The 20,260-nt window shown below is 41.1% G+C and overlaps 1 protein-coding gene across 9 annotated transcripts in view; it reads left to right on the forward strand.

Annotated features, from left to right (window-relative positions):
- NRG1 (neuregulin 1) overlaps positions 1–20,260 on the forward strand; it is a 1,206,738-nt gene that overhangs the window by 241,260 nt on the left and 945,218 nt on the right. The gene's annotated exons all lie outside the window — the stretch shown is intronic.

Consider the following 20,260-nt stretch of genomic DNA (forward strand, 5'->3'; position numbering starts at 1 on the left):
AGAAGTTTCATCTGTTTCTTCATTTTGTGAAAATTTGTTGAATCGTTGTCTATCCAGTTCCAGGCACTCAAAGTATAGTAGCAGTCATTTGAGTAAGTTCATAACAACTTATACAGGAGAATTTCTGTGTTTCACAATGGAATACTGAAATGAATGAGCCAATTACATTTTATTCTCATTTAAAAATTTTATTAATATATAGAGAACAACTTTCATGCATTTAATAGATATAATTCTAAGATAACCATAGATCCAGTTTTATCTCCCTCAGTCCTCCTCTTAGATCCTAGTTAGGTTATCCTACCTAAAGAAAAGCACTTAAAGAATTGGAGGTTTGAAAAGGACCTGAGTGATTGATTGTGTTAAGAAATTGTTCTTTGATTTGCCTTTTATAAATATAAATAGGGCATTTAAGTTATTAATAAGTTGCATTATGTTGGTGTTTACACAACTTTTGAGGTTATTTATTTACTTGAGAGGTAGAGTTATAGACAGAGGTAGAGACAGGGAGAAAGGTCTTCCATCAGCTGGTTCACTCCTCAAATGACCGCAATGACAGCAGCTGGGCAGATCCGAAGCCGGGAGCTTATTCTGGGTCTCCAGTGTGGGTGCAGGGGCCCAAGCATGTGGGCCATCTTCTACTGCTTTCCCAGGCCACAGCAGAGAGCTGGATTGGAAGAGGAGCAGCTGGGATACAAACCGGCACCTATATTGGATGCCGGTGCTGCAGGTGGAGGCTTACCCCACTATGCCACAGCACCAGCCCTAGGCTTTATTTTGTTTGAAAGGCAGAGAGAAGGAGAGAGGTCTTTGATCCTGTGGTTAACTCCCCAAATGGCCGCAATGGCCAGAGCTGGGCCGATCCAAAGCCAGGAGTCAGGAGCTTCTTCCCGGTCCCCCACATGGGTGCAGGGGCCTAAGCACTTGGGAAATCTTCTACTGCTTTCCCAGGCCATAGCAGAGAGCTGGATCAGAAGTAGAGCAGCTTGAGCTTGAACTAGTACCTATTTGGGATGCCAGGGAAACAGGCGGCAGCTCAACCCATTGTATCACAGTGCTAGCCCACACATTGCATTTTCTTTATTTCTTCCTTTCTTCCTTCCTTTTTCCTTCCTCCTTTCCTTCCTCCTTTCCTTCCTCCCTTCCTTCCTCCCTCCCTCCCTTCCTTCCTTCCTCCCTCCCTCCCTCCCTCCCTCCCTTCCTTCCTTCCTTCCTTCCTTCCTTCCTACCGAGAGACCGAGAGAAAGGTCTTCCTTTTTCCATCGGTTCTCCCCCCAAGTGGCCGCTACAGCCAGCACGTTGCGACCAGCACGCTGCCTGATCCTGAGCCAGGTGCTTTCTCCTGGTCTCCCATGCAGGTGCAGGGCCCAAGGACCTGGGCCATCCTCCACTGCACTCCCAGGCCACAGCAGAGAGCAGGACAGGAAGAGGAGCAACCGGGACAGAACTAGAACCTGGGGTGGCGGCGCTGCAGGTGGAGGATTAGCCTAGTGAGCTGCGGCACCAGCCAGCATTGCGTTTTCTAAGTTTACCCAAGACTTTTAAACACAACAGAGTCAAAACCAGAACTTCTTTACCCCTAGACTGACATTCTTCTACTCAACCCATTTTCATTCATTGAACAAATATTTACTAATCAGCTGACCATAAATTGTCGCTCCCCCTCTTCGCGGAGGAACGACACTAAACCCTGCCTAGGCTTCATATCTGAGTCACGGCACCATTATGTCGCTCCCCCTCTTCGTGGAGGAACAACACAGGACCCTGCGCTGTTCTTTTGTCTGCTCGGCCCTCCCTGGGTTTGCTGCTGGTTCTTCCCGGGTTGGCTACCGACCCTTCCACCTCCGTGGAAGGGCGGTTCCCCCTGCCACTTTCCCCACTTCCGCGGGGGAGCGGCACACCCCCGGCCGGCTCTCTCGGGGGCTGCACAGGTGTTCCTCAGGTGTTCCCCTTAGATGTTCCTGGTGCATGTTGTCTCTCTCCTCCTTTATAGTCCTCTTCCACCAATCCCAACTCTGCTACCCACACGCCGAGTATGCTGCTCTCCTCCAATCAGGAGCAAGTCCTACAGTTTATTGGTTGAACTGGAGGCAGCTGTGTAGAAGCTGTTTCCTCCTCTCCCAGCGCCATATTGTGGGAGAGCAGATGCATAGAATAAGGCTTAATTCGAGTAACAGTCTAGTCTGAGTTGCTCCCCACAATAAATGCTGTCATTTCTAGAGTGTTAGAATGAGCTATGCAAGGTACTGGACATTACACAGTACTGAATACAATGACACAACTCCTGCCTTCATGGACCATGCCATCTACAACTGTAGTGGATATGTGGGAGTTAGTTGTTCAAGCAGCTGACTAATCTAACTTCTCTACCATTCAGCAATAAAAAAGTCATCCTCAAATTTTTCCTCTGTTGTCCTGCCAGTCTTTTCTTGTACTGCTCACTGGAATAAACTCCATTTTATCATCTCTGTCAAGATCCTTTTACATTCAAGAGACCACATATATGTTACTGGCTAAAAAAAAAAAAAAATCCTACCGGGAATCTCCTGATGGCAGGAGCCAGGAGCCAGGTGCTTTTCCTGGTCTCCCATGGGGTGCAGGGCCCAAGCACCTGGGCCATCCTCCACTGCACTCCCTGGCCACAGCAGAGAGCTGGCCTGGAAGAGGGGCAACTGGGACAGAATCCGGCGCCCCAACCGGGACTAGAACCCAGTGTGCCGGCACCGCAAGGCGGAGGATTAGCCTAGTGAGCTGCGGCACCGGCCTGTTTGGGAATCTCTTATATCCTTATAAGCTCATACTTGCCTTTGAGATATGAATGAGACCTTCCACATCATTGTTTGAATCCATAACATCAAACCTAATTCCTTGTTTTCATGAAGAATGACTGTAGACCTTTTTTCCCATAGAATAATAAAGATGTTTGGAAAGAGTAAGTAAAGATCCTCATAACTAACTGCTTAGAATCAGGGAAATATGAGGGTGACACTAGGTCTCCTCGGTTTTTGGATTCCAGACTCAGAAAACTTGGAGTTTTTGCAGAGATTCAAGACATAGAAAATTTTAAACTTTGTAAACACAATAGAGCACCAAGGAATACTCCACTTTTAATATGGGGGCTCTAATTCATGAAATTATCAGATCTGATTAACAAAATAGCAAGTTTTTCTCATCAGTTTACATGTTCAGTGATTTCTAGCATTCTGAAAAATAGCAATTCAGATCCTAAGTATTATGATTGGGTTTTCAGAGCATTGAAAGATGTGTTAGCTAGATGACTGCTTCTAAAATCCAGTTGCTTTTCTTGATGACACTGGAGTATCTAAGATTGTTTTTTTTTTTTCCTCCCAAAGGGGAAATCCATGTGGTTAGTTAATATTTCCATTCCAGAAGGATCCATTCAGGTATGATAGTTTACTCTCTTGAGTCACCAGACCAGTGGTGTGAATCAGGCAATGCTGTTCATATAGCAAATGCGTTTACTTGAACATTTCCAGGGGTATAGTCTTATAGTATGACTAATGCGCAAAGCTTTTCTTTTAAAACAGACTTCACAAGGATGGGAAGAGTGGGTAGCAGTGATATTCTGAGTGCCTGTTTTACGCCAGGCACTGCACTGTAGCATCCAGCATTTCATTTAGCCATCAGGCCCCAACATCACAAAGAAAACAGAGTTGAGACGAGTTAAGCCACTTGCCCAAGATTACATGGCTAGTAACTGTCAGAATTGGAGCTCAAGCTCAAGACTTCAGATCTTCAATCAGGATCTCACTCCTATGCAGCACAGGTACATACCTGAGTGTTTATAAATGAGCTATACAAAGTGATTTATGGAAGTTTCAGGATATCATGAGGAGAACATGTTAATATTGTTGATTTTAGGACAGAGGAATAAATTAACTTCTTTTTAAAAAGAAATTATTTTGAGTTAGAGAAAGAGAGAAGGAGAGAGAGAGATCTTCCATTCACTGGTTCACTCCTAGACAGCTACAACAGCCAGAGCTTGGCCAGGCTGAAACCAGGAGCTTCATCCAGGTCTCGCATGTGAGTGGCAGGGGCTCAATACCAGGGCCATCCTCTGCTGCTTTTCCTAGGGCATTAGCAGGAAGTTGGGTGCCCATTATAGGATGCCAGCTTCACAGATGGTGGTTTGACCAGTTATGCCACAATGCCAATCCCAGAATAAACTCATTTCATAAAACATACGCTAAATTTACCTGTAGTCTCTCTGATTAGGTGAACGCTAACTCTTGGTCACTACAGTGGAATAAAAGTTGGCCACTAGACAGAAATAAAATACTATTTTAGCCATTTCTTTCATTGTATTTTTCTTATTTCATGAGAAAGCCACAGTGGATTTGGTTTTCTTCCTAATGTCAGACGAAATGGGGAGAGAGTGCTGTAGGCTCCCTGAGAGTTTGTGTTGACCAATCCTTGACTTTTCCATCCCAGAGTGACAAGGGAATTTTCACTCCACAACACCTACCTGGGACTTTATGAGTGCATTGCTATGGCATGTAGGTGCAAGAAATGTGAATTGTTTATTTAGACACAGTTGGCTATGAATTCCCACAAATAATATGTTAGCTATGTTGCCTATAAGTCTGAGTCAGTAATATCCTTCTCTAGGGTATATTTATGCTTTGAATTTCTTGTCTCTGAGGAATCTGGCAGGGGGAAATTACAGTTTAATATCTTTTCTAAAAAATTAGATAATAAAGTGAAATGAAGCTTTAAGATAACCTTTCTAATAAAAATATGGGTACAGAATTGTTAAAAGTTTCTGCTCTATATGATTTTTTCTTCCCCAGATAGGTATCTTTATCTGGGCTTATTTTCTTAGCTGATTGATTCTCTTAGCTGTCCTTCCTGCCTACACACCTCCTCTCTGATCATTTTTGCCTCCCTTCTGTGCCAGGACTGTGTAGGGAGTCAGTCCAGTATTTATTCCTCTGTTGTTGCTGGCGTGATAGTCACTGGTAATCTGCTCTTTCCTCACCTGTGCCCGATCTTTCTCTCAGCATCATTTGCTTATTTTAAAAAAGATTTTATTTATTTATTTGAGAGGCAGAGTTACAGATGGAGATACGGAGAGAAAGGTCTTCCATCTGCTGGTTCACTCCCCAAATGGCTGCAATGGCTGGAGCTGGGCTGATCCAAAGCCAGGAGTGCAGGGATCCAAGCACCTGGGCCATCTCCTGCTGCTTTTCCAGCCCATAGCAGCGAGTTGGTTTGCAAGAGGAGCAACCAGACAGGAACCAGTGTTCATATGGTCTGCAGGCATCACTTCTTGGCCCTTTGGCTAATATCTAGTGTGAAATTCAGGAACTTCAGGCAGAAGCTTCGTCTACAACACCACAGTGCTGGCCCCCATGTCATTTGCATTTTTAAGAAGGGTCTGTTACTTTCTTGCCACCTTTTTGCTTACCCCTCACTCCGCATTTGACCAGCTGAGACTCGGATCCCTTCCGTTCAGATGAATTGCCTTTCTGACTCCTGTTTACAAAATATGACTAATACTTCTTACTTTTTATGTTTGTTATTACCCCTCCCCTCACCTTCAAATTGCTCCGCTTTTGGCTTCAAGGCACTGTAGTAATGATGGTGATTGCATACTCACTGCTACGTTATAAATGAGGAGAAATGAGTGTTCAGAAAAGTGAAATGATTCCATCTCATACGCGAGAACATATGGATTCCAGTTTTCAGAATTAGTAAGCTCAGTGCTTTGTCTTACATTACGTTGACAAAGAGTAGAAAAGCCAAATTTTTCAGTCTTTACTGCTAATTAAAAGATTTTTCTCTTCTTATTAAACTAGAAGATTTTAATAAATGTGTAATGGTATCCTGGGAGAAGCCTTAATAGCAGAGGAATTTTTAAGTGTCTCTTTGGGAAAATATCTTTCCATTTGCTATGGTTATTATAAATGAAAAATTGGACATCATTTGTTAAAAGGATTATGTGAGTATTTTATGATGCCTGATTGGTGAAAGATAATGTGTCTTGAAATATTTGAAATAAAATGTGAATCATATTCTCTGTGTTTCTTGGAAATAAACACAAATGTTAACTTCAGAAGCATATTGAAAGGCAAACCTTTTATTATTTTATTTGACAAGAAAATTGCAAAAATTTGCAAAGGGAAGGCCTGTGTTAACTGAGTAAACAGATATAAGTGACCTTTGTGTCTGCTGTATCAAGCACCATGAGTCTATGAAATCTTGAGAACTAAGGCAGTAAACCACACTCATATTCCCAGGTTATTACTCCTGGGTGCGTCATCCCTTCAGCCTTGAATCCTAGTGTAATCTGAGGTGCACCTATTTCTGTGAAGCTGTTAGTGCATTAGTGTTTCATGGCAAATGTTTACCATACCTACCACTTCTGAGGTTCATTCATAAATCACTGGTACTCCTGGAAGGGCATATACTTAAAATGGGAGTTAATACTGATATTTGGGAACTGAAGAACTAAAATATTGCCTTGAATCACAAATTATTTTATAAGCATAATTTGCTTTATTAACAATGACATAAGGAACACTGAATAGCTATTATTGCATAAGGATTGCACATAGGATGCACTTGAGCAAGACAAAAAACATGTTGATAATCCATTATATGTTCTTTCTGCAAAGCAAGATGATTCCTTGCCATTGGCTGTACCTCCTTGGGACTGTCTTCCCTTTTTCAGCACCTTTACTCTTTTTTTTTTTTTTTTTTTTTGACAGGCAGAGTGGACAGTGAGAGAGAGAGACAGAGAGAGAAAGGTCTTCCTTTGCCGTTGGTTCACCCTCCAATGGCCGCCGCTGCAGCCGGCGCACCGCGCTGATCCGATGGCAGGAGCCAGGATCCAGGTGCTTTTCCTGGTCTCCCATGGGGTGCAGGGCCCAAGCACCTGGGCCATCCTCCACTGCACTCCCTGGCCATAGCAGAGAGCTGGCCTGGAAGAGGGGCAACCGGGATAGAATCCGGCGCCCTGACCGGGACTAGAACCCGGTGTGCCGGCGCCGCAAGGTGGAGGATTAGCCTATTGAGCCACGGCACCGGCCTTTTTTTTTTTTTTTTTTTTTTTTTTTGACAGGCAGAGTGGACAGTGAGAGACAGAGAGAGAGAGAGAGAGAGAAAGGTCTTCCTTTGCAGTTGGTTCACCCTCCAATGGCCGCCACAGCTGGCGCGCTGCGGCCGGCGCACCGCACTGATCCAAAGCCAGGAGCCAAGTGCTTCTCCTGGTCTCCCATGGGGTGCAGGGTCCAAGGATTTGGGCCATCCTCCACTGCACTCCCGGGCCATAGCAGAGAGCTGGCCTGGAAGAGGGGCAACTGGGACAGAATCCGGTGCCCCGACCGGGACTAGAACCCGGTGTGCCGGCGCCACAAGGTGGAGGATTAGCCTATTGAGCCACGGCACCGGCTAGCACCTTTACTCTTGTATAACATTACCTTGGTTCTTCAAAGTCAGATGGATCTTGGAAAACCCAGGTTCCCCCCGCCCCGGCCATTTCCCATGCTGGTTAGTTGTGTGTTAGATTTAGTCCTACACAGTTTTTGTAGTTCTCTTCCTAGCTCAAAGCTTAAAAGCAGAAATAGCACCATGTAACAAGGCTGTCACTCTAAAAACAATGTATTCAGCTAGATTTTGAAGGGGTTATTTCTGAGCAGGACATGATTTGCCATGTTCTCGCAGGGATATAAATAGAATAGCCTACAACCCAATTTATTTATAATGGAAAGAGCACTGGATACGAGGGAGCTTTGGTATACAGGCTTGCAAGGATGAGAATGCAAGTTTGAGACATTCCTGAGTTTCCTTTGTGGTATATACTCAAGATAGATTCTATGATGATTAGTCATTCCTAAGTTTTGTAAATGATATTGTAACAGTGTGAGTGTCTAAAGTCAGATATGTACGGTGATGTTTATAATTGTGAAAATACTCATAATGCTGAAGACACAGAACAGTTTAGACTAGGAGGGTTCTTTTGTGCAGCAAAATAGTTCTGTGTAGCAGAATTAGATCAAGAAAAGGTTGCATGGTGGGCATTTAGTCGTGAAAATATAAATCTGTTACCTAATGATTGCTGTGAGTCAGATTTCAAACCTATTAGATGTGCCATTTAACCAGGCAACATATGCCCATTATTTTTTTTTAGCATGAAAAGCAATTGCCATATGTTCAATAGTTATTGAATTGTGACTAGCAGGTGTGCTTCACTATAATAATAATGATGAGAATAACAATATCTTCAGCCCCAGCTCTACAAGTAGGGGGTGATAAGGGGGAAAACAGTGATTATGTGTTATACCTGAGTACTGCATAAAGCCAGTACAGGTACTTTAAAGCAAAGATCACTTTGAATAGCTGAAGTTAAACTTTTCCTCCTCCTTCATTTGGATAATTATCTGAGTTCCATTTTACTGCACCTACACTAACCCAGTGAGATTTCGACTCATTCAGTGTTTGCTTCTGCATATTTTTGAAGGGCCTCAGAAGGTTTCAATAATACATTGACATGTTCTGTTACTTGACCCTTAGAATAACTGTGTTGAGTAGGTAGAAGAGAAACCTTGTCTCTTGTTTCTTCTTTAAAAAGCTGAAGTGTAAAGAGCTTAAGTGTTTCTACTCCACAAAGAGAAATTCGTTAAATTTTCTCTGATAAAGCTGCAACCTTTCTGATACTCACATGACCACATTACTAGAGTGTTACATATGAGTCACTGTCATGCTGTGGCAAAATACATTGTCTCAGGAGGTTAAAGACAGAAAGAAGATATAGACTGATGAAATAGTGCAGTTCTACAGAAAGAACACTTAAAACATGAACCTGGTACTGTGTGGAACAGGTTTCCCTCACCTTTAACCTAGCCCTACAATGCTAAGTAGACTAGAGTGCCCATTTTGAGAGAAGACTAGTGTTCTATTCACATAAAATATCGTATTTTATGGCACATTGTTTTACATAATTTCATGCTGTGTTTAGTTGTCAAGAGATCATACATAGTTCTGTAGTGGAATCCATGTTCAAAATTGATTACCAGATTATTAAATTGAAAAATGAAAGATTTTCCCCACATGGAACGTAAACCATCATATATTGTGGGTTTTTTTGTTTTGTTTTGTTTTGTTTATTTAAGAAGTAGCAAATCCAAAACAATAAAATTCGCCTCCAATTCTCCCAGGAACATTTTCTTCCCATATTGTTGGCCATTGCAATGACTGCAATGCAGTCAGCTGGAAGTGTAGAGTGCTCCATAGATCTGAAGATATACCGAGAGTCAGGAAACACAGATGAAGCTGACATTGAAGACACACCTCAGATGAGGACCCTGAGACTCTAGGGCCTCTGTCTCTCTTCTTTCTTTGCTGGGGAAACATTTTTCAAATCATTTTTGTAAAAAGTCTAGACCCCCCAAAGGAGCTGTCATCACTCCATGATCTGGTACTTCTGTTATATTTTGGGTCATCAGTTCCCCAGATAATAGGTTACTATTGTCATGTTTTCTTTAAGAACATTCTGACTATTCACCTTGCCATTTGAAGAAGAAAAATCAGCTACCTCTTGTTCCATAAGTGTGTGCTCATCCTGCGAGGCCCACACTGTTGGGATGGTGGGACGATGGCGTTCTTTGACAAGAAGCACCAGAGGCAGTTTTGGTGAACATGTCTGTTTATTAGCAGTTAGGCACAAGCTTTATAGGCAGGCAAAGGGGAGTAGCTAGCTGAGGGTAGCAACAGTGATATGGGATAAAGCCGACAGTGGGGTTGCTATGCTTCTTCAATCAGCTTGAAGGTCACGTAGCCCATGTAGCCTTCCAAGTGGTCTTATGGGTCTGGGCCACATCTAGGAGCTATTTATCTAGCTGACAATCACAAGGCCCCTCAACAGGAAGCAGGGTGGAGGAAATGTGCCTGGAGCCTCTGCCACCTGCCAGCAATCCGGTTATATGTGGGTCTCAGTGTGCTGAATCCTCAGCAAGGGTTTTTCTCAGGGCACATGGTGTGCCACGCCCTCTTGACTTCCTGCATAGGCTAGGCAGGCAGTCTCCATTCAGGCACAGGATCACCCACACGTAGGAGATGAGGCAAAATGACAGGCTTGGCATTTCCTGTGCTGAATTGAGTCCACATGATGACCACGTATAAGGTGTTGCTGGAGTTGTTTCATCTCTTGCTTGGTTTTGGAGTGTAAACAACCTTGAAATTCTGCTTTAAGGGAAAAAAGTCCTTGAAAAATTTTTTTTTTACAATATGGATTTCCATAAGCAAATATCTGTCCTAGTTTACCACAAGTAGCAGTTATCTCTGTATTGCTGAGAGATACTTCTGAGACATTAACCTTGACCTGTACTTACTGTGGATAGGGAGAAAAGTTGGAAGTTAGGGCTAAGAAATTTTTTTTCATTGATTTGTACATATATTCTTAAGCCAGATAAAATCTTGCATGACTTTTGTTCAAACTGCCGAAGTATTTGCAAAATTCAGGTTTGATAATTTTTGTGAAGAGAGATATGTGAAAACATTCAAATGATTGACTGGTGACATTCTGCCTGAGCTGATATTAAGTTGGGCAGCACATATAACATTCAGCTTGTATTTTTGATATTTGTACCTTTTCTTGTAAACTATTTGCTCTGAGACAAAAATTCACTGGTTTTGAACTTAACTTGATTTGGGTGACTAAATGATAAACCTAAACACATGCTTCAGCCCTACCTTGACTTTTTAATGACTTTTCCATTTAAATTGGTTTTGGAGATTGATTTGCCCTTTACAAATAATATCAGCATTTAAAGTAATTTTACTTGCTTTTTGTCTGTACAGTAACTGAATATGCTCCCTCAGAGGATGACTTCAAATATGTAGCCTTTACAGAAATGTGAAAACTGGTAGGCATCTGCTAGAAATGGCAACCCTGATAACGAGAAAACAAATACGTCCTTGAAGTGAAGCTCGAACAGTCCCCTGGGAGTCAACTTGGTCACCTTGATTTGTAAGCACCATGGGTAGTAAGGCTGTCTTTACCAATGTTCTTTTTACCAATGACTTTTTCCTCTTCTTTGAATCTTCTGCCTGTTCATCTCCTCCCAGGCAGTTGCTATGAGCTACAGCCATAGAGGTGATGGTAGGGTTCAGGTTTGCAGAGCTGAAAAGTAAATCATCAGGAGTCATTGACTCCTCCCATCTCTTCATTGATTCTCATTATATCAGTCTGCTCAGCACACTGAAACTACTCAGTGTCCCTGGCATATAAAACAGCAATAATGACAATGAAGTAAACATTAAAACTAGCAGATATCTAGATTGCTAATTTATTAGATACAGAAAATCCTGAACAGCCTCATAGCTCTAGCATTAGTTATTGGAAGATACTGGCATATACTTGCTTTGCCTTCCAATTGTTCATCTATAAAATAGAAACATAATTCTTACAAGCTTCTCTGAAACTGGAAGTTTTACTGAGGAAAGGAAAAGAATGATCATAATTTTCTAAAAAATGTTGTTTAGGGGGTTGGCACTGTGGTGTAGTGGGCAAAGCTGCTGCCTGTGCCAGCATCCCATGTTGACTCTGGTTCCAATCCCAGCTGCTGCACTTCTGACCCACCTCCCTGCTGATAGCCTGGGAAAGCAGTGGAAGATGGCCGAAGTGTGTGGGCTCCTGTGTCCACATGGGAGACCCAGAGGAGGCTCTGGGCTCCTGGCTTCAGATGGGCACATCCCTGGCCATTGCGGCTGTTTGGGGAGTGCAGCAGTGGATGGAAGACTCTCTCTGTCTCTGTCTCTCTGCTCTCTCTCTCTTTTTCTCTCTCTGCCTCTCTGTAACTCTGCCTTTCAAATAATAAATTCTTTAAAAAAAATGCTTAATGCCATTTACTGAGGTGTGGGTCTAGGAAGATGTTATGGTTCCTCCCAGACCTGTCCTTTGAACATCATCACCTCTGTATTCTAGTGTTGTTTTTTTTTTTTTTTAAAGATTTTATTTATTTATTTGAGAGGTGGAGTTACAGACAGAGGGGGAGAGAGAGAGAAAGGTCTTCCATCCATTGATTCACTCTCCAAATGGCTGCAACAGCCGGAGTTGCGCCAATCCGAAGCCAGGAGCCACGTGCTTCTTCTCAGTCTCCCATGTGGGTGCAGAGGCCCAAGAACTTGGGCCATATTCTATTGCTTTCCCAGGCCATAGCAGAGAGCTGGATTGGAAGAGGAACAGCCGGGACTAGAACCAGTGCCCATATGGGATACTGGCACCACAGGTGGAGGATTAACCTACTGTGCCACGGCACTAGCCCCTGTGTTCTAGTGTTAATGATACATATGTTGTACCTTCACATCCCTATTGTACATCAGAGTTTTAAGTAAGTTTAAATATAAAAGGAACAATAAATATATTTTTGGGTTTATCATGAGGTGAACCTTTTATTTTCCACTGTATGTAACTCTTAGCACTACTTAACATATCAAATTCTCTTTTACCTCCTGGCCTATGCACCTGCTCTTAGAAAACCCTTCTCCTTCCCATTTTTATATGATTAGCCCAGCATCCGGTGCTTGCGTCAAATCTTCTGGAAAGCCTTGTAGGCATTTCTCTTGTTCGCTTCTTCGTGACCATTACTTCTTTTCTATGACAGATACACCAGGCCCTCTCATAACTTTATGGGAATATCCATGTTACAGTAGCTAGCACGTTGTAGTCTAACAAATTGTCTGATGGAGAGGAGACTTGGTCGAGGCATTGCTCACTTGTGGGAATTGTGAGACTTAATCAATACTATTTGAATTGAACAGTAGAGGAAATGATTTGTCTAAGGTTGGGCAGCAAGAAAGTGGCAAAGCTAGAACCAGAAAGCAGATCTTTAACAATTTTTTTTGTTTTTTACTATTGAATGCTGTTTGGAGCTGAAGGGGAATGATAAGATTTGTTGGCTTTCATTGGTTCATTTTAGGAAAGGAAAGAGAAACAGCGTAAAATTTCTAAATGCTGTTTACTTGCCTGTTTTATAATGGAAATTGAAAGTTCTGCCATAATATGCTACAAATACAAGTTTATTAGGGAGTATTTTTAAGTATTTTGAGAACATGGTATAATTTATTTTGGTGTTAATACTAGTCTTGGGAGTGGGCGTTTGGCACAGGCATTAATTCACGGCATTGGATGTGTGCATTCTGTATCAGAGTGCATAGTTTGAGTCTCAGCTCCTCCACTTCTTGTCCAGCTTCCTATGATTGCCCTGGAAAGCAGCAGATGATGGCTGAAGTAGTTTTGTCCCTGCCACCAATGTGCAAGACCCAGATTGAGCTCCAGGCCCCTGGCTTCAGCCTGACTTAGCCTTGGCTATTGCAGGTATTTTGGGGAATTAGTGGATGCAAGATCTCTATCAATCTGTCTTTGTCTGACTTTCAAATAAAAATAAATAAAAATAATAAAAATATAGTTCTTGGGCCAGCACTGCGGCTCACTAGGCTAATCCTCTGCCTTGTGGCGCCGGCACACCAGGTTCTAGTCCTGGTCGGGGCGCCAGATTCTGTCCCTGTTGCCCCTCTTCCAGGCCAGCTCTCTGCTGTGGCCCGGGAGTGCAGTGGAGGATGGCCCAAGTACTTGGGCCCTGCACCCCATGGGAGACCAGGAGAAGTACCTGGCTCCTGCCATCAGATCAGTGCTGTGTGCCGGCAGCAGCGGCCATTGGAGGGTGAACCAACGGCAAAGGAAGACCTTTCTCTCTGTCTCTCTCTCTCAGTGTCCACTCTGCCTGTGGGAGAAAAAAAAAATACAGTTCTTGGTTCTTGTTCTCTGTAAGAGCTAAAGAGCTAATGTAGCTGTTCCTAGTCATGGTAAATGCATGTTAGATTAAAAATTAAGCATGGACTTTGAAATAATTTTCTATGAAAATAAACTTTCATTTCATCTTCCATGAACTTTTTGAAGTATCCTTTTATACCACATCTAGGAAAATAGTTTTAAACATGTTGCCTATTCCTTCTTTTCAGTTAAAAGTGAAATATAGGGTAAGGGAAGCTTATATGTCATTTTTAGTTACTGAATTGCCTAGGTAGTGCATTTGAGGATGCCACTGAGCCTCGCGGAACTTAGAAAAGCAGTTATTCATTCACAAAGCAATTTTTTAGGTTTTTTTAATATATAAAGTTTTGGGATGTCAAGTTTTAGATGTCTAGTTTTAATTTAACTGAACTGACATTTAAATTCAGTCCCAATGTTATATGCATTGACCCAGCCATTTGCCACTCCTTTTTCCTTCTTCATTAGAAATCTGTACACAGAACCCTGTCGCTTAATAAGAAATATGTTTCCTGCTTTGTTTCCTTTTAGTCAACTCAGAACTGCCTGGGGGAAGGCTGCTTCCTTTCTGAATGTGGTCAGCCACAAAATGGAAAATGTACACACGAGCATTGGTGCTTCTTTTCTATTAACCTTGGGAAAAGGTGACAGGAATGTATGAACAATGCTGTTAGATGTTTAAATGTACTTTTATTATTAATTTGGCTTACGGTTTTCATTTGACAAGTAACTTTTTGAATTGTACATTTCAAGGTCATTTTAATTTTTTTCTCCAAAATAATAATTTATCATTCCAAAACCCTTTGTTATTTTATACCACTCAAGTTTCAATCTTGATAATGATTTCTGTATCTGTCATGAGTTTTTTAATCTGCTTATTTAAGCTTGCATCACATAAAGCCACATGACACAAGATTGGCCCCACAGTATGATTCTTTTATATATTCCTGGAAAATAAGAACTGTAATGCCAGTAAACCAGAACCTGAATTGAAAATATTTAGATACTATCAAATATTAGATTATTAGAAAAATGCTCATCATAAATTAGAACCTGAAATTGGCAAATTTTACTGCCATCCATTTCTTTGAGGAATGACTGGTTTTTAATTCTGGCTTAATAATTATATTTATTCATTGACAAATACAAATATTATATTTTTATAAAGTTTTCCCAAGGCACTAGCTTGCCCCAGATTCTTCCAAGTTTTCCTTTTCTTTTGAGATGTGCATGTGCACGCATACACACACATGCACATGCACACACACGGAGAAAGAGACAGCAGAAGGGAGTACACTCCTACCTGCTGGTTCTGTCCCCAAGTGCTCTCCATAGCTAGGGCTTGGCCAGGCCAACGCTGGGAGCTGGGATTGCAATCCAAGTCTCCCATGTGAGTGGCAGGAACCTAATCACTTGACCCATCACCTGCTGCCTCTCAGGGTCTGTGTTAGCAGGAAGTTGCTATTGGGAGCAAAACAGGGACTTGAACCAGGTACGCTAATCTCTGATGTTAGCATTTTAACTGCTAGGTCCAATGCCTACTCTGTACCAGATGTGAAATTATGTAAGACTTGAGAAAAGTTAGGGAATTAGAGAATTGGAGTGTGTTTTTGATAGTCATGTAACCATACATTTAAAATAAAGTCATTGAAGATATTTTAAAAGATAATTTGGTCAACTGCATTGAGCTAACTACTCTTGAACTGTCTGGAATGATTCTTTGCTTATTCTTTCAAGGTCAAGACGGTATCCAAGGAATTGTTGTTCTGTCATATCAGCCCATCTTGGCTCTACTTGGCCCTAAGCAGTTAAAACTGCCATCACAGAAACCCACACACAAGCATGTAGAATTTTCAGATGGACTGTAAGAGTTTGGTGTTAGGAGATGTGATATTGGAACCCAGAAACTCCTAGGACACCTCGTTTTGTTTCAAAGTCCAATAAACTGGCAACTTGGTAAATGCCCCTAGGGAAATTCATAATGGCAACAGTCATGCAACCCCCTCACATACGTATTTTCACTGAATACAGTTAAGAATGCATGTGACCAGGTAAATGAAGCAGACACTTATAGTTGGATGGCAATTCACTGATCATTATCCTAATATCAGGGGATCTGTGTCATACTCAAGACCCTCATTAGTTGCTTTATTGCTCTCTACAATTGTATAATCAGACCAGACTTTATCCAATTTCTGTGAAACTTCTTATGGTCCTAATCATTATGCTTTTATCTTTTTTGGGGCTTCAAATTTATTCATTTTCCTTTATCATTCTGAGGCCATAGCTCTTGTACAACCCTCTACTTCTACTGCTGTCAGCTAATCTTTAATAATATCTTACCATAAGTTATTACCTCATGGTGTCCCCACAGTAATTCTATAAGATAGGTAATATTATTACCATTAATATTTATTGCATAAAGGAATCAAGATTTAGAAGGATTGTGTTGGTAGTTCAGGATCACACAGTGGAATTACTAATAATGCCAAGAATCAATTCAGACCTGGATAATTCAGTGGTATGTCCACTTGGCTGAGACGTATATATATATATCTAAAAAAGTGTTAGTTCACAGATAGTTTAAACTAAGCTTAGCTTAATTTTAGCTTTTTTAGCCAAAGAAACTATTAAAAACCGAGTTAACTTTTTGATGATAGATGGTAACTCTGGTGAAGCAAATTTCACTTAAATTAGTTGAAAGTGATGGGAGTGAGCACACAGCTTTGATGATATAGCTAGGATGGAAGGTATCATCTCATTAATTTTGAGTCTGTCTTTGGTATTTGACTTTAAGACTTAAGCTTTACTTAAAGTCTGTGTTTGGCGGTTTAACACTGCCTGCTATCAGGCTAAAGGTCCTGCTCTGTCTAACTGCAGTCCAGTCCAAGACATTCCCTCCCCTCTTAGGCATGCTCTTCCAGTACACTCACAGTGTAGACCTTAACTTATACTCCTGCCAGTGGTACCCACTCATGGGCTGTCATCTTCACCAGGAAGCTGCATAGAGAACAGTTTCCCGGAGCTGCCTGTGATAGGGCCTCTACGTTTCCCACTAGCATGCCTGTCCATGAACTGGGCGGATGGAATGAAGCATATGTTGAAATATTCTGTTTAACATTTTCTTCAAGCTGGGGCTTCTCAACAATGCTTAGATGAGGAAAGAGTTTGTTATCTACTATATAGTCTCTTTGGGAAAAAAAAGCCTGGTCCACATTAAGTTCCTACCTTGTTTTTAACCTTTCAGGAGTAATTTTTGCTCTTTGTTAAATTTAATAGGAAGCATAGGAAATCTCTAGCAGAAACATCTATGATTTCCTTCAGATTTGGAATATCAATGTAAATTAAAAGCATTCATTAAAATTATGCAGTTTTTAAATAATTTCAGGGTGGTGCCAAATCCCATCAGGGCAGCATTGAAATTTAATTACTTTCCAATATGCATTGAAAATGTGCATTCACTCAAAAACAGTATGATCAAAAGAGCAAGTTATGACCTTAGAGGCCACAAAATTCCTTTTAAAATCTCCAAATTAGGATAAACATCTAGGTATCTCTAGTAAGCAGTATTGAGATCAGAAAAATTACCCTGAGAGTTTCACCATGAATTTAACTGGTAGAGATTTGTAAGAAAATGAATGACTAAGTAATTTAAAATCCTAAGAAATATGTGGCATCAAGGTGTGGAGAAGGGAAGCATTAGATTTTTTTTTGTTTAAAGTATGGAAATATGTTTTGGTTACTAGTCTTATCTCTTTTAATGAAAGTGAAAGAAAATGTTTAAGAAAAAAGCAAAGACTATTTGCAGAAGAAAGATAAGAAGACAAAAGAATTGTGACTATCATGGCGAAACAAAAATATGAAATTTAGTTAGATGGTATTGAGTCTAATTATATTCAGGGACAGGTTAAAGTAATCAGAAGGTAAGGAACTCAATTATGAGATAGGCTTGATAACATAGATGGCTCAATAAAATATAAAAATAGAAAGATAAAAATAGGACTCAATTGTATAAATTCTGGAAGTGCTTTAAAATGAATGTTTAAGATTAAAGACTTGGAAGGAAAAGTACTAAAATACTTGATGAGGTAAGTTCGTATTGAAGGGAAGTGACAGACATTTTGTGTAGTAAGTGGAGAAATACCAGCTCTTTATCTGATTTTCACCATTTTATATGTGCTTCTGGATTATAGGATTTTGATTATTGAGAAAGGGTTTTATATAGAAGTAAATCCAACATAAAACCAATGGGATGGCTTCAGCTAAATTGTGCCTTTTCTTTCATTTCCTTTCCTAAAGGACTGATTTGAAAGCAAAGCTTAGAGTTGGAAATTTTTGGTTACAGTTAGTGGTTTGTTGAAAAACCCTATTGTGGGTTAGTAAACTAATTTTTCCCTAAATTAAGCACTTTGCATGCCCTTTGCACCAAGAGTTGCTCAAATCTCTTATTGCACAAACTATCCTTTACTTAGTGGCTAACTTCTCCACCTCCTGTGTGATGCTCAATTCTGACATGAACTTAGAATTGAGGTTAACAGTTGTCTGTGATAAGATGATGGTGTGGGAAAGACTTGTTAGTAACGGAAATTTTTTTTTTTTTAAACTTTTATTTAATGAATATAAATTTCCAAAGTACGACTTATGGATTACAATGGCTTTCCCCCCATACCGTCCCTCCCACCCACAACCCTCCCCTTTCCCACTCCCCCTCCCCGTCCATTCACATCAAGATTCATTTTCGATTATCTTAATATACAGAAGATCAGCTTAGTATACATTAAGTATGGATTTCAACAGTTTGCTCCCACACAGAAACATAAAGTGAAAAATAATAGATGATTTTTTAAAATGATGATGAAATCAGAGCAGACCTATTGTCATGTTTAATCCCAGTGAGAGTCAAGTTGGGAATTGATAATTTCTTTTTTTTTTTTTTTTTTTTTTTTTACAGAGGATCAGTTTAGTATGCATTAAGTAAGGATTTCAACAGTTTGCACCCCCATAGAAACACAAAGTGAAATATATTGTTTGAGTACTCGTTATAGCATTAAATCTCAATGTACAGCACATTAAGGATAGAGATCCTACATGAGGAGTAAGTGCACAGTGACTCCTGTTATTGACTTTACCAATTGACACTCCTGTCTATGGCATCAGTAATCTCCCTATGCTCCAGTCATGAGTTTCCAAGGCTATGGAAGCCCTCTGAGTTCTCCGATTCTTATCTTGTTTAGACAAGCTCATAGTCAAAGTGGAGGTTCTCTCCTCCCTTCAGAGAAAGGTGCCTCCTTCTTTGATGGCCTGTTCTTTCCACTGGGATCTCACTCGCAGAGATCTTTTGCCAGAGTGTCTTGGCTTTCCATGCCTGAAATACTCTCATGAGCTTTTCAGCCAGCTCCGAATGCCTTTAGGGCTGATTCTGAGGCCAGAGTGCTATTTAGGACATCTGCCATTCTATGAGTCTGCTGAGATTCTCACTTCCCATGTTGGATCACTCTCCCCTTTATTTACTCCATCAGTTAGCATTAGCAGGTACTAGACTTGTCTATGTGCTCCCTTTGACTCCCAGTCCCTTCACCATGACCAACTGTGAACTGAAACTGATCACCTGGAACAGTGAGATGGCATTGGTACATGCCACCTCGATGGGATTGAATTGGAATCCCCTGGTATGCTTCCAACTCCACCACTTGGGGCAAGTCAGCCTGAGCATGTCCCAAATTATACATCTCTTCCCTCTCCCATTCCCACCACCATGTTCAACAGGGATCACATTTCAGTTAATTTTCAACACTTAAGAATAACTGTGCATCAATTACAGATCTAAACCAGTCATATTAAGTAGAACAGACAAAAAAAACTACTAAGAGGGATAATGTATTAAGTTGTTCATTAACAGTCAGGGCTATGCTGATCAAGCCACCGTTTCCCATAGTGTCCACCTCACTCCAACAGGTTTCCCTCTTGGTGTTCAGTCAGTCGTCACCGATCAGGGAGAACATATGGTATTTGTCCCTTTGGGACTGGCTTATTTCACTCAGCATGATGTGTTCCAGATTCCTCCATTTTGTTGCAAATGACTGGATTTCGTTGTTTCTTACTGCGGTATAGTATTCTAAAGAGTACATATCCCATAATTTCTTTATCCAGTCTATCGTTGATGGGCATTTAGGTTGGTTCCAGGTCTTAGCTATTGTGAATTGAGCTGCAATAAACATTAGGGTGCAGACCTCTTTTTTATTTGCCAATTTAAATTCCTTTGGGTAAATTCCAAGGAGTGGGATGGCTGGGTCGAACGGTAGGGTTATCTTCAGGTTTCTGAGGAATCTCCAGACTGACTTCCATAGTGGCTTGACCAGTTTGCATTCCCACCAACAGTGGGTTAGTGTCCCTTTTTCCCCACATCCTCGCCAGCATCTGTTGTTGGTAGATTTCTGCATGTGAGCCATTCTAACCGGGGTGAGGTGA

This window comes from Oryctolagus cuniculus, chromosome 2 (assembly GCF_051225735.1).
Source record: "Oryctolagus cuniculus isolate XC-2025 breed Fujian yellow rabbit chromosome 2, ASM5122573v1, whole genome shotgun sequence".
Lineage (NCBI taxonomy): Eukaryota > Metazoa > Chordata > Mammalia > Lagomorpha > Leporidae > Oryctolagus > Oryctolagus cuniculus.